A 12,993-nucleotide genomic window follows, 5' to 3' on the forward strand; every position below is an offset into this window, starting at 1 on the left:
GGTGTGAAAACCTGCCTTCACAGCCAGCGAGTAAAATGTCGTTTTACCCGCCCACTACCGCACTTTGTGCAAATCTGGGAAAATTCCACCCATGGGTTGAAACAGGCGGTATTTAATAGGCTACTAATTTTAAAGAACTGAATATCAAGCAGGACATATAACGGGCGGCCAAAGCAATACCCCTTCTCCAAGATGAATTTCTACCCCATAATACTCAAAAAAGATTGTTTAATACTTATGAAACAGTGCGAATTCTCATTAATTGTTCACGTTAACTACTTCAAAAAGAGTGGGATATAAACAGACAGTTGTTGCTGTTCCATACTACATGTGTAACAGGTAAGGAATGTCGAAAGTGAATAATTTAACATTTGCTTTTTGTTGACACCTGTCAATTCTAGGCGGTTTGTTTGCAATTTATTGCAAACATTGCAATAAATTGCTGCAGATCCAGGATGCATTCTATTACATAATAACTCCTTTTAAAAAGCAGTAGATCTTTATTAAAAATTTTTAACCTAACATATTCTGATATAACATATTTGCTGCCAGCACTAAATAATCAATCATTCATTTAAACATGAAGAAGAGTCATACAGACTCGAAACGTTAACTCTGTCTTTCTCTCCACAGATGCTGTCAGACCTGCTGAGTTTTTCCAGCAATTTTTGTTTTTGTTTCAGATTTCCGGCATCCGCGGTATTTTGCTTTTATATTCATTTAAACATTTTCAAAATTTAGGATATTTAATGAATAGTTGCGGAATATTTTTATTTTACAAATGGAAAATAATCACATTATTTACAGTGGTCTTTTTACAAATCAGATAGCCATGCATTTCTAGTTATTCATTGAACATTTTATTGAAAATAAAAAGATTTCAAAAAGCAAAAATCTGTTAAAACATAAATAGGAACTATTAAAACCATGGAGGATTGACTAATACTCATAAGGAGAAGCTTTTCTCTGTGGCATTAGATGGAGCGAAATTGTAAACACAGTTAAAATAAACACATTTGTGATCTTGCTATGCCTAGAGTACAGAGAACTTTATTTAAGGTGGCTTTTATCTCTGGCCAGCTGCCATATATGCATTCAGGAATAGATATCCTTCTGACTTAGCTTAATATTTTAATATTTTTACCAATGTAGAATTGAACCATAGACCAAGAAAATTCCAGGTCCAATCCCTTGGTGCTCAATTATCATATGTCAACCAGGGCAGTGGTAAGGCTGGAGATAGATCAGTGGCCATGGTTCTTGGGAAGGTGAGCCACCAGTCATAATTCCTGCTCCTCGTTGTTATCCAACAATCCTTCTTGGAAAGTTCATATGCGCCGACTGTTAACATTTTTGAATCTTTTCTACGGTTATCATAGAGTTTTTCAGCTCCCATACCTTAAATGATTCCCAGGCTGAACGCCAACTCTAAATACCTTCAAAACTGTCGAACTCGTAGGTTAAGGATGAAATGCAGGACAAGACATCAGGAGAAGTGACTGTGGTTTGTAAAATAGTGTTGTGGATTCTTTGTGCACTAAGGGAACATAAGTGCACTACGAGCAAATTAATCCCTATTATTTCATAAGTTTCTTTCAAGACCCTCCTCCGCTGAAATAAAAACAGAGAATGCTGCAAATACTCAGTAGGTCAGGCAGCGTCTGTGGAGAGAGAAACAGAATTAGCATTTCAGGTTGTGATCTTTCACCAGACCCCCCTCCGCTGAAACTGGTGTTTGATCCCATGAGTGTTAGTTATCCTCTGTTATGTCACTAAATTGGGCATTTTTCATGTGTGAACATAAAGACGGAGTGTCTGCAGGCATCCTGATCATGAAGTGGTTTATAGACCACCAAACAGTAATTACAGTGTTGGACAGAGTATAATTTAGGAAATTAAAGAAACATATAACATGGGTAATGCAATAATCATGGGGAATTTTAATCTTCAGACAGACTGGGTTAACCAAATTGACAAAAGTACCTTGGAGGATTAATTCAAGGAATGCATTCTGGACAGTTTTCTAAAATAGCATTACAAGGAATCAATCAGGGAACAGGTTATTTTCGATCCAGCAATGCACAATTAAACAGAATTAAGACCATAAGACTATAAGACATAGGAGCAGAAATTAGGCCATTCGGCCCATCGAGTCTGCTCCGCCATTCAATCATGGCTGATAAGTTTCTCAACCCCATTCTCCCGCCTTCTCCCTTAATATGAAACTTAATATGAAATTATGTCATATTATGATCACTCTTTCCAAGAGGATCCTTTGCTATATGATAGTGATCATATAGTAAAGGATCCTCTGGGAAAGAGTGATCATAATATTACATAATTTCATATTAGGTTTGAGTGGTATAGTTTAATCTAAAACTAGAGCGTTAAATGTGTACAAATTAAGAAGGCTAATGGAATGCTATCCTTCATTATGAGAGGGAACGAACATAAAAGTAAGGATGTTATACAGGGCATTGGAGAGACCGCACCTCGAATACTGTGTGCAATCTTGGTCTCCTTATTTAAGGAAGGATGTAAATGCATTGGAGGTGGTTCAAAGGAGGTTTACTAGATTGATACCTGGAATGAGTGGGTTGGCTTATGAGGAAAGGTTGAAAAGACTGAGCTTGTTTCCACTGGAGTTTAGAAGAGTGAGGGGTGATTTGATTGAAGTATACAAGATCCTGAACGCCCTGACAAGGTGGGCATTGAAAGGATATTTCCTCTTGTGGGTGAGTCCAGAACTAGGGGGCACTGTCTTAAAATTAGGGGCCGCCCTTTTAGGACAGAGATGAGGAGAATTTTTTTTCTCTCAGAGGGATGTGCGACTTTGGAATTCTCTGCCTCAGAAGGTGGTGGAGGCGGGATCATTTGACAGTTTCAAGGCTGAGGTAGATAGATTTTTGTTAGGGAATCAAAGGTTATCAGGGTTAGATGGGAATGTGGAAATCAAAACACAAGAATATCAGCTATGATCTTATTGATTGCCAGTGCAGGCTCGAGGGTTCAAATGTTCCTATTTCTTATGTTCAAACCAATTTCAGAGGCATGAGGGCTGAGGTGAATGAGGAAATTATATTAAAAGATATGATGTTATATAAACAATGGCAAACATTTCCAGAAATACTTAATAATTCTCAATGAATATACATTCCCTTGAGTAATAAAACCTTTACTGGAAAAACAGTACAGCCATGGCTAACTAGAGATATGAAGGATAGCATTAGAAAAAAAACCTTACAATGTTGCCAAAAAGAGTACTAAAACTGAGAATTGAGGGAGATGAGGTGGTAAGAATCAGCAAAGGATGGCCAAAGAGATTGATAAAGCAGGGGAAAATGGATGTGAGTAAACCAGCAAAAAATATAAAGCAGACCTTAGAAGTATGTAACAATACAAATATGTAAAAAGGAAGAGATTAGTGAAAATAAATCCTTTAGAGTCAGAGACTGGTGAATTTGTAATTGAGAGTCAGGAATTGACAGGGGCAATAAACAAATATTTTAACTCTGTCTTCCGAATAGATGACACAAAATCTTCAGAAATTGTGGGAACGCAAGGGTCTAATGTGAGTATGTAATCAATATTTGAGTATTGCTTAAAAAAGAGACATGTCTAAGCTTTTCATCTTGCACTCATCAGGACACTTCCAAGCATACCAATGTAAGGGGAAAATAACAGTTTGTATTGTATGTGAAGAGAGTGCTGATTGGTTGGCAAGTGGCATTGCCATGGAGAGTGCACTAATGATGGTAACTACCAGTTAACTGCCAAGCATTGTTTGAAATTTAAACCAGGCAGCTTGACCCTGATTTGTCAAGGCATTGCCCTGAGGAATGAGTCAGCAAATAGCTGTCACTTATTTTGTTTAGCTGAAACAGGTGCAATGTATGTACATGTTCTTTCTGTCTGCAAAGAGCAGGGCCCTGTGCATTAATATATGTAGCTTCCAGTACATGCAAATGTGTCACACTGCGAGCCTGACTGACAATCTTAAATTGGCTGTCAGCATAATTCTTAGCACACTGAGGATTATTTAGCAAAAGTTGTTCAATTGCGGAATCACATCTAATGTTGGACACTGTGTTTTGAGTTTTGCAAGCATGGGCTGGTTGCTGGGTACGGTCTGTACCCTACCTGTTGTGAACAGTGGCTGGGACATGCCGTTTGATACAGTCTGCCAGTCTTTTGGACGGCCTACGTACCTAGCATCACACTGGCACTGAAATTCATTTACCACGTTACTCAATTGTGCGATAGGCAGAACGTCTTTCTGGCTTGACGCCAGCATCCTGTTAGTGGCGAATACCACTCATGTTGCTACTGCATAATGGCAGCGTGTTGCCACTCAACAAGACCTGTTGTATTACAGCGCTGTGAGGCCTTAAGACTAACCCAGACATACACATCAATAAACCTGACGAAGGGACTGGAATAGTCATCCTTAACAAGCATAACTATATCAACAAAATGCATGCCATTCTTAATGATGTGTCCAAATTCATATCCATTAGACAACATTGCTCAACATGTCTGGACAGCCTTGCTCAAAAGTAGGTTAAAGAAATACGCTTGCTGGACTTGTGTAAGAGCGATGAGCTACCACGTGATATATATGACAAGGTTTGTCCTCATGGTTTGCTACATTCACGTATGTATGGGCTCTCCAAGACACACACAAGTGATGTCCCTTTATGCCCCATCTTATCTATGACCAGTTCTGTACAACATGAATTGGCTAAATGGTTGTGCAAATTGTTACAACCAGTTTTGACCAAGTTTTCCATACACATGGTGAAAGATTCCTTTACATTTGTGAAATCCATACAGGGTTTGCATGTCAATAGCAATGCTGTGTCCATGTGCTCATTTGACATTGCTAGCCTATTCACCAATGTTCCACTTAAGGAAGGCATTGATATTTGTGCTGCAGCACTATATCATGGCAATCTAGACCCGCCACCATTGAACTTAAGAACTCAGCAACTCGCGCAGTTGTATTCAGTTTTAATTACACCATGTGTGCACAAATAAATGGTGTTGACATTGGATCCCCTCTAGGCCCAGCTCTCACACATATCTTTGTTGGGTTCCATGAGAAACGTGTCTTTGATGGAATGACACCTAACCTCCTACACCTCATATATTTCCGATATGTAGATGATGTTTGCTATATTTAAATCTGCAGCTGCAAGTAATAATTTCCTTACATATCTTAATGGGCTCCATCCTGCGCTCAAATTCACCTTTGAAATGGAGCAGTTAAATGAACTCCACTTCCTTGACATACTAGTTGAGAAATCTGCCAAGGGGCTCTCTACCACAGTCTAGTGCAAGCCTACCTTCATTGGTCAATATACGCATTCGGATTGTTACAGTTTCACACACTATAAGATTGGTTTTATTGGCAACCTTGTAAATAGGGCCCAAGCCATTTGCTTACCACACAAGCTTGATGCTAAAATAGGTCACTTCAAAGGCATCCTGCAGGATAATGGCTACCCCGATCAGATCAGTTTGCACTGTATATCATGCAAACTCATGAACGGGCCCAAGGCCATCACTTTCAGTCTACCTCAGAGTATCCTGGAAGGGCAAGGTATCTCAAAAATTTGAGCAAAAGGTGAAACTAACTGTTTCATGCAGCTACTATGCAGTAGCAACACGAGTGGTATTCGCCACTAACAGGATGCTGCCGTCAAGCCAAAAAGATGTTCTGCCTTTCATACAAATGAGTAACGTGGTATATGAATTTCAGTGCCAGTGTAATGCTAGGTATATAGGCTGTACGTCCAAAAAACAGGTGGATCGTATAAAATAACCATGTCCCAGCCGCTGTTCACAACAGGCAGGATACAGACTGTATCCAGCAACCAGCCCATGCTTGCAAAACTCAAAACACTGTGTCCAACATTAGATATGATTCGCAATTGGACAACTTTTGCTAAATAATCCTCAGTGTGCTAAGAATTACGCTGACAACCAATTTATGATTGTCAGTCAGGCTTGCAGTGTGGAGCATTTGCGTGTACTGGAAGCTACATATATTAATACACGGGGCCCTGCTCTTTGCAGAAAGAACATGTACATACATTGCACCTTTTTCAGCTAAACAAAATAAGTGGCAGCCATTTGCTAACTCATTCCACTCAGGGTCAAGCTGCCTGGTTTAAATTTCAAACAATGTTTGACAGTTAACTGGTAGTCACCATCACTAGTGCATGCTCCATGGCAATGCCACTTGCTAACCAATCGCACTCTTTTCATATATATATTGTAAAAATTGTTGCTTTCCCCTTATATTGGTATTCTTGCGAATGTCCTGATGAGTGCAAGATGAGAAGTTTAGACATTTTTTTTCAGCTATTGCTTTTTTCAACAATATTCAAGTCTGTACTACCAAATGACTAAAATCAATATTCATTAAAAAAGGTACAGTAAAAATTAATTGGAGTGAAAGCTGACAAATTCCCTGATGGGCATGCCCTAGTGTTTTAAAAGAGATGGTGGCAGAGACAGTGGGCCGAATTTTCCTTTCCGGGGCAAAGTCCTGTGGCGAGGGTGGAAATGGGGAGAATTTCTCACTGCGCAGGCCGGTGGGAATTTGCACTGTATCACGCGACACTGGCCTAATTAATTATGGAGTCGGGGATTTCCCAACGTTTTGTGTAGCAGGGTGGGTTGAATGGCTCGTGCCCCATCATCATATCCGGGCGCCGTATTTAAAAGGCATCTGGACATCAAATGGCCTCTGTTGAAGGAGAAGATCCACCTCCTGCAAGGTCCTGAAGCTAAAAGATCCACATTGTAGATATTCCACTCACTCACTGCTGCATGTGGTGTTGCAGGATCCGGTCGCTGGAGGCCTCCATCTTCCCTTCCTATCACCGCAAGCTGCCCCAGGCCTCCTTTCAGGTTAGTCTGACATTTGCACGCCATATTGGTCCAGGCATGCTTTGGACTGCCGTGAAAACCCACTGGTGGTGTGGATGATTGGGCAGGGAAGGATGATTCTGGTCGGGTCTTGATCTGCATCCCATTGATGGGATGTCCCCCCACTGCCAAACATTAAACCTGCCATGGGGGTGGGGGAGCTCTGGAAAGCTCTGTCCAATTGTTTTGATGTTCCAGAACTCCATGAAATTCTAAAAAGTCCATTGATTGGATAGTAACAAATGCAACGAATGGTGTGAAAAAGGAGGGAGAGAGAAAAGAAGGAACTATAGGCCAGTTGGTTTGGCATCAGACATTGGGAAAATGTTTAAATCTATTATTAAGAGCATGATAACTGGGTGCTTGGAAAATCACAATGTAATTAGCCAGAGTCAGCAGGGTTATATGAAAGGAAAATCATGTTTGACAAATATTTTAGCTTTTTTTAAGGTATAACTAGCTGGGTAGATAAGGGAGAACCAGTGGATGTAATATATTTGGATGTTTGGATGTCATTCAATCAGACAAGATGTTGTTATACAAAATTAGGACTCGTGGGATGGGGGCAATATATTACCATGCATTGAGGATAGGTTAATGGACAGAAAAGAGAGTAGGAATAAATGGGTCATTTTCAGGATGGCAGGTTGTAACTAGTGGAGTGCCGCAAGGATCAGTGCTTGGGCCTCAGTTCTTCTCACTATACATTAATAACTTAAATGAGGACACTGAGTGTAATATATCCAATTTTGCTGATGATACAAAGCTAGATGGGAAAGTAAGCTGAGATGAGGGTGCAGAGGTTACAAAGGGATGTGGTTGACCAAGGAGGTGGCAAATGGAGTTTATTGTAAAGAAGTATGAAATTATCCACTTTGATAGGGAAAGCGTAGTATTTTTTGAAGGTGAAAGATTAGTAAATATTGGTATTCAGAGAGATTTTGGAGGCCCTCATGCATGAAGCAAAAATGCACATCAAACAATTAGAAAGACAAATGGTATTTTAGCGTTTTTTTGAAAAAGATTTGAGGGAAAAGGGAAAGGAAGTCTTGCTGCAGTTATATAGAGTTTTGGTGAGACCACACTTGGGATACTGTGTGTAGTTTGGGCTCACTTAGAGAAGGATATACTTACCTTACAGATGGTGCCAAAAGTGTTCACTTGATTTAATCCTGGCGTAAGAGGGCTGTTCTATGAGGAGAGATTGAATAGAATGGCCTAAATTTTCTGAATGAAATTCTTAGAAGGCTTAACATGGGAGATGCTGAGAGGTTGTTTCTCCTGGCTAAAGATTTTGGAACACGGGATCATACTCTCAGCATAAGGGGTTGGCCATCTAAGACCGAGATGAGGGGAAGTTACTTCACCCAGAGGGTTGTGAATCTTTGGAATTCTCTACCCCAGAAAGCTGTGGATGCTTAGTCATTGAGTGAATTTAAAACTGAGATTGATAGATTTTTCGTAACTAAGGAAATCAAGGGTATGAAAATAGGGCGGAAAGTGCCGTTGATATATAAGTTTAGCCATTATCTTATTAAGTGATGGAACAGGCTCGATGACCTACTCCTGTTTATATTTATTGTGTTCTTATGTTCTAAAGGCAAGTACAATCAAACCAATCTTAACTCATGCATTGGACTGATATTTAACTTCCAAAAACAGGTTGGGATGGGGTCATATAAGAAGTTAAAATACAAAAACTCTGGAACAGAAACCAAGCCGATCGTGAACCACTGTATCCCACTTCAAGTTTTAACAGTGGTGGGATAAGGGCTGGATGACCAGTCTGCTGATGGGAAATGGGTTGGTTATTTAAATATTCTAAGCAGGCTGTGTGCCTTCATTTTAACAGTCACTCTACTTTTAACCACAGGCAGTTGGGTTTCCTGAGCTTCAGAAAATGCAACAGCTTAAAGAAGGCAAAAGGAGTTGAATCCATGAGGTAAATGTTTTTTACAGTAATGTCCTGGCAGGCTTTCCATCTGCATTGTGGACGTGTGCAGAGAGCTTGGAAGAGTGCAACTCAAATATGACAGCATGATGTTGCAGGCCATTGCAATGATTTCTTGCCCCCACCCTATCTCTCTCGCTTCTCACCCCCTTAACTCTTTCTACTTCTCTTTCTATCCTCTTTTCTTATCTTACTGTCTTTTTATCCTTGGGTTGGGAAGCAGTGGGTTACTTGGCATGGTGTAGTGGTAAAAGGTGCTGACAATAGCTGGAATTTGTATTTGGGGTGAGGAACTGCAGGAAAAATGTGGCCCTTGGTCTCCCCTCCCATTACCCCAAAATGTCAAATACATCCCCACTCTCCCCACATCCCTTCCTATACATTTGTGCCAAAGGTGCTTTGTTTGATTTCAACATTCAGCTTGTTTTAAAATGAGATCAAATTAGAATCCGCAAAAAATAATGCTTATTCTCTTTTTATAATGCCTGGCTGGCCGACAAATATGGGAATTTGGGACGCAGGAATCTGCTGGCATGGAAATAGCAGGATGGTCCCCAGCAGTCGGGTGAGTGGAGAGGGGAGTCAAAGAAAGATCATGGCCAGGGGAAGGGAGGTGAAGCCCAGGGCAGCGGAGGGAAGGGAAGGCCAAATATTTCTTTGTGGGGCCCAGAGGTCACTACTGTTCCTCCTGGCTCATGAGAAAACCTTAAAAAAATTCAGAATTTAAACTCACTAGGGCCTCATCTGGCCCTCGATCCAGAACCCAGCAGTTTGGCTAAGAAGGGGATTCATGACTATTTCCACACTTCAAGCTTTAGGTTAAAATTGTAGTTGGGCCAAAATGACATCACTGGAGACTCATATTTAAAGAAATATCCTGTCAGCTTCTGACAGACGTGCTGGCCTTTGAAAAATGGCTGGATTAGATGGGGATGCAATTGATAGGACCCCTACTTCGTTTCAACTGCTTATGATTCATTTCCTTTGGTTGTGTTTCTCAGACATTAACAATTTGAATTGATATTTTCTAACTGTCAAGTTGAGATAAATAGTTGGTTTCAAAATGCAAGTATATTTTTGAGAATGGAAGTAACATTAAATGAAGAAAATTTGTTCCTTCTAACCTCTTTTTTCCCCTCTGATTTCAATATTGCTCAACCCTCACCCTCACAAGTTAATATAACATTTAAAAAAAAAATTATAGAACAAATAACAAAAGGTGCAACAGGTATGCAATGAGAATGCTGGCAGTGTTTTTTTTTCATTCTCTTCCTGTCTCATACAAAAAGTGTTGCGGATTTTTATATGTATTACATAATCTCTTCATAAAAAGAAAAAAATATATAAATTTCACCTCAAGTGAGTTCAAAATGTGTCCTCTTCCTTTTCAAAATTATTTGAAGTAAGGCTAGGGAAAGAAAGGCCTAGTAGTAAACAAAAGAATCATCAGTAAAACTATCGGAACAATACTAATGTGTCCTGGAAGAATACATTTTTTCTTAACATTCATGGTATGTGGGCATCACTGGTTAGGCCAGCATTTATTACCCATCCCTAATCGCCCTTGAGAAGTTGGTGGTGAGCTGCCTTCTTGAACTGCTGCAGTCCCTGTGGTGTAGGTACACCCACAGTGCTGTTAGGGATGGCGTTCCAGGATTTTGACCCAACGACAGTGAAGGAACAGCGATATATTTCCAAGACAGGATAGTGAGTGGCTTGGAGGGGAATTTCCAGGTGGTGGTGTTCCCATGTGTCTACTGTCCTTGTCCTCCTAGCTGGTAGTAGTTGTGGGTTTGGAAGGTGCTGACTAAGGAGCCTTGGTGAGATTCAGCAGTGCATCTTGTATATGGTGATAGGTCATCTTGATAGACACACTGCTGCCACTGTGCCTTGTTGGTGGAGGGAGTGACTGTTTGTGGATGGGGCGTCAATCAAGTGGGCTGCTTTATCCTGGTTAGTGTCAAGCTTCTTGAGTGTTGTGGGAGCTGCACTCATCCAGGCAAGTGGAGGGTATTTCATCACACTCCTGACTTGTGCCTTGTAGATAGTGGACAGGCTCTAGGGAGCCAGGAGGTGAGTTGCTCGCCACAGGATTCCTAGCCTCTGACCTGCTCTTGTAGCCATAATATTTATATGGTTAGTCCAGTTCAGTTTCTGGTCAATAGTAACCCCCAGGATGTTGATAGTGAGGGATTCAGTGATGGCAATGCCATTGAATGTCAAGGAGTGATGGCTAGATTCTGTCTTGTTGGAGATGGTCATTGCCTGACACTTGTGTGGTGTGAATGTTACTTGTCACTTGTTAGGCCAAGCCTGAATATTGACCAGGTCTTGCTGCATTTAGACATGAACTGCTTCAGTGTCTGAGAAGTCATGAATGGTGCTGAACATTGTGCAGTCATCAACAAACATCCCCACTTCTGACCTTAAGATGGAAGAAAGGTCATTGATGAAGCAGCTGAAGGTTGTTGGGCCTAGGACACTACCCTGAGGATGACCTGGAACTGAGATGATTGACCTCCAACAACCACAACCATCTTCCTTTGTAACTCCAATCAGCGGAGAGGTTCCACCCGATTCCAATTGACTCAAGTTTTGCTCGGGCTCCTTGACGCCACTCTTGGTCAAATGCGGCCTTGATGTCAAGGACAGTCACTCTCACTTCACCTCGGGAGTTCATCTCTTTTGTTCATGTTTGCACCAAGGCTGTAATGAGGTCAGGAGCTAATTGACCCTGGCAGAACACAAAAGGAGCACCGTTGAGCAGCTTATTGCTATGCAGGTGCTGATTAATACCACTGTTGATGATGTCTTCAATCATTTTACAGATGATCGAGAGTAAACTGATGGAGTGGTATTTGGTTTGTTTGGATCTGTCCTGCTTTTTGCGGGTGGGACAAACCTGGGCAATTATGTACATTGCTGAGTAAATGCCAATGTTGTAGCTAAACTGAAACAGCTTGGATAGGGGCACAGCAAGTTCTGGAGCACAAGTCTTCAGCACTATTGCTGGAATATTGTCATGGCCCATAACTTTTGCGGTATCCAGTGCCTTCACCTGTTTCTTGATATCACGTGGAGTGAATCAAATTGGCTTAAGACTGGCATCTGCAATGCTGGGGACTTCTGGAGGAGGCCGAGATGGATCCGCCACTCGGCACTTCTGGCTGAAGATGGTTGCAAATGCTTCAGTCTTATTTTTTGCACTGCTGTGCTGGGCTCCTCCATCATTGAGAATGGGGATAAAAGCAAAAAACTGCGGATGCTGGAAATCCAAAACAAAAATAAAAATACCTGGAAAAACTCAGCAGGTCTGGCAGCATCTGCAGAGAGGAACACATTTAACATTTCTAGTCCGTATGACTCTTCAACAGAACTAAGTAAAAATAGAAAAGAGGTGAAATATAAGCTGGTTTAAGGGGGTGGGGGGTGGGGGTGGAGGTAGAGCTGGATAGAGGGTCAGTGATAGGTGGAGATAACCAAAAGATGTCATAGACAAAAGGACAAAGAGGTGTTGAAGGTGGTGATATTATCTAAGGAATGTGCTAATTAAGGGTAGAAAGCAGGACAAGCAAGGTACAGATAGCCCTAGTGGGGGTGGGGTGGGGTGAAGGAATCGAAATAGGCTAAAAGGTAGAGATAAAACAATGGATGGAAATACATTTAAAAATAATGGAAATAGGTGGGAAAAGAAAAATCTATATAAATTATTGGGGAAAAAAAAGGGAGGGGATCTGAAAGGGGGTGGAGATGAAGGAGAGAATTCAAGATCTAAAACTGAGAATGGGGATATTTGCAGAGCTTCCCCCTCCAGTGAGTTGTTTAATTGTCCACCACCATTCATGACTGGATGTGGCAGAACTGCAGAGCTTAGATCAGATCCGTTGGTTGTGGAACCGCTTAGCCCTGTCTGTCATTTGCTGATTATGCTGTTCAGCATGCAAGTAATCCTGTGTTGTAATTTCACCAGGCTGAAACCTCACTTTTAGGTTTGCCTGGTGTTGTTCCTGGCATGCCCTCCTGCACTCTTCATTGAACCGGGGTTGATCCCCTGGCTTCGTAGTAACAGCAGAGTGGAGGATATGCCGGGCCATGAGGTTACAGAT

At 41.2% G+C, this 12,993-nt stretch overlaps 1 long non-coding RNA gene across 1 annotated transcript in view; it reads left to right on the forward strand.

Moving 5' to 3' along the window:
* LOC144679863 (uncharacterized) overlaps positions 1-12,993 on the forward strand; it is a 40,158-nt gene that overhangs the window by 6,698 nt on the left and 20,467 nt on the right. Inside the window, exon 2 of the long non-coding RNA XR_013576434.1 lies at positions 8,810-8,878. This is a non-coding gene — a long non-coding RNA (uncharacterized LOC144679863). The remainder of the gene's footprint in view (positions 1-8,809; positions 8,879-12,993) is intronic.

Source organism: Cetorhinus maximus, chromosome 4 (genome assembly GCF_964194155.1).
Source record: "Cetorhinus maximus chromosome 4, sCetMax3.hap1.1, whole genome shotgun sequence".
Taxonomy (NCBI): domain Eukaryota; kingdom Metazoa; phylum Chordata; class Chondrichthyes; order Lamniformes; family Cetorhinidae; genus Cetorhinus; species Cetorhinus maximus.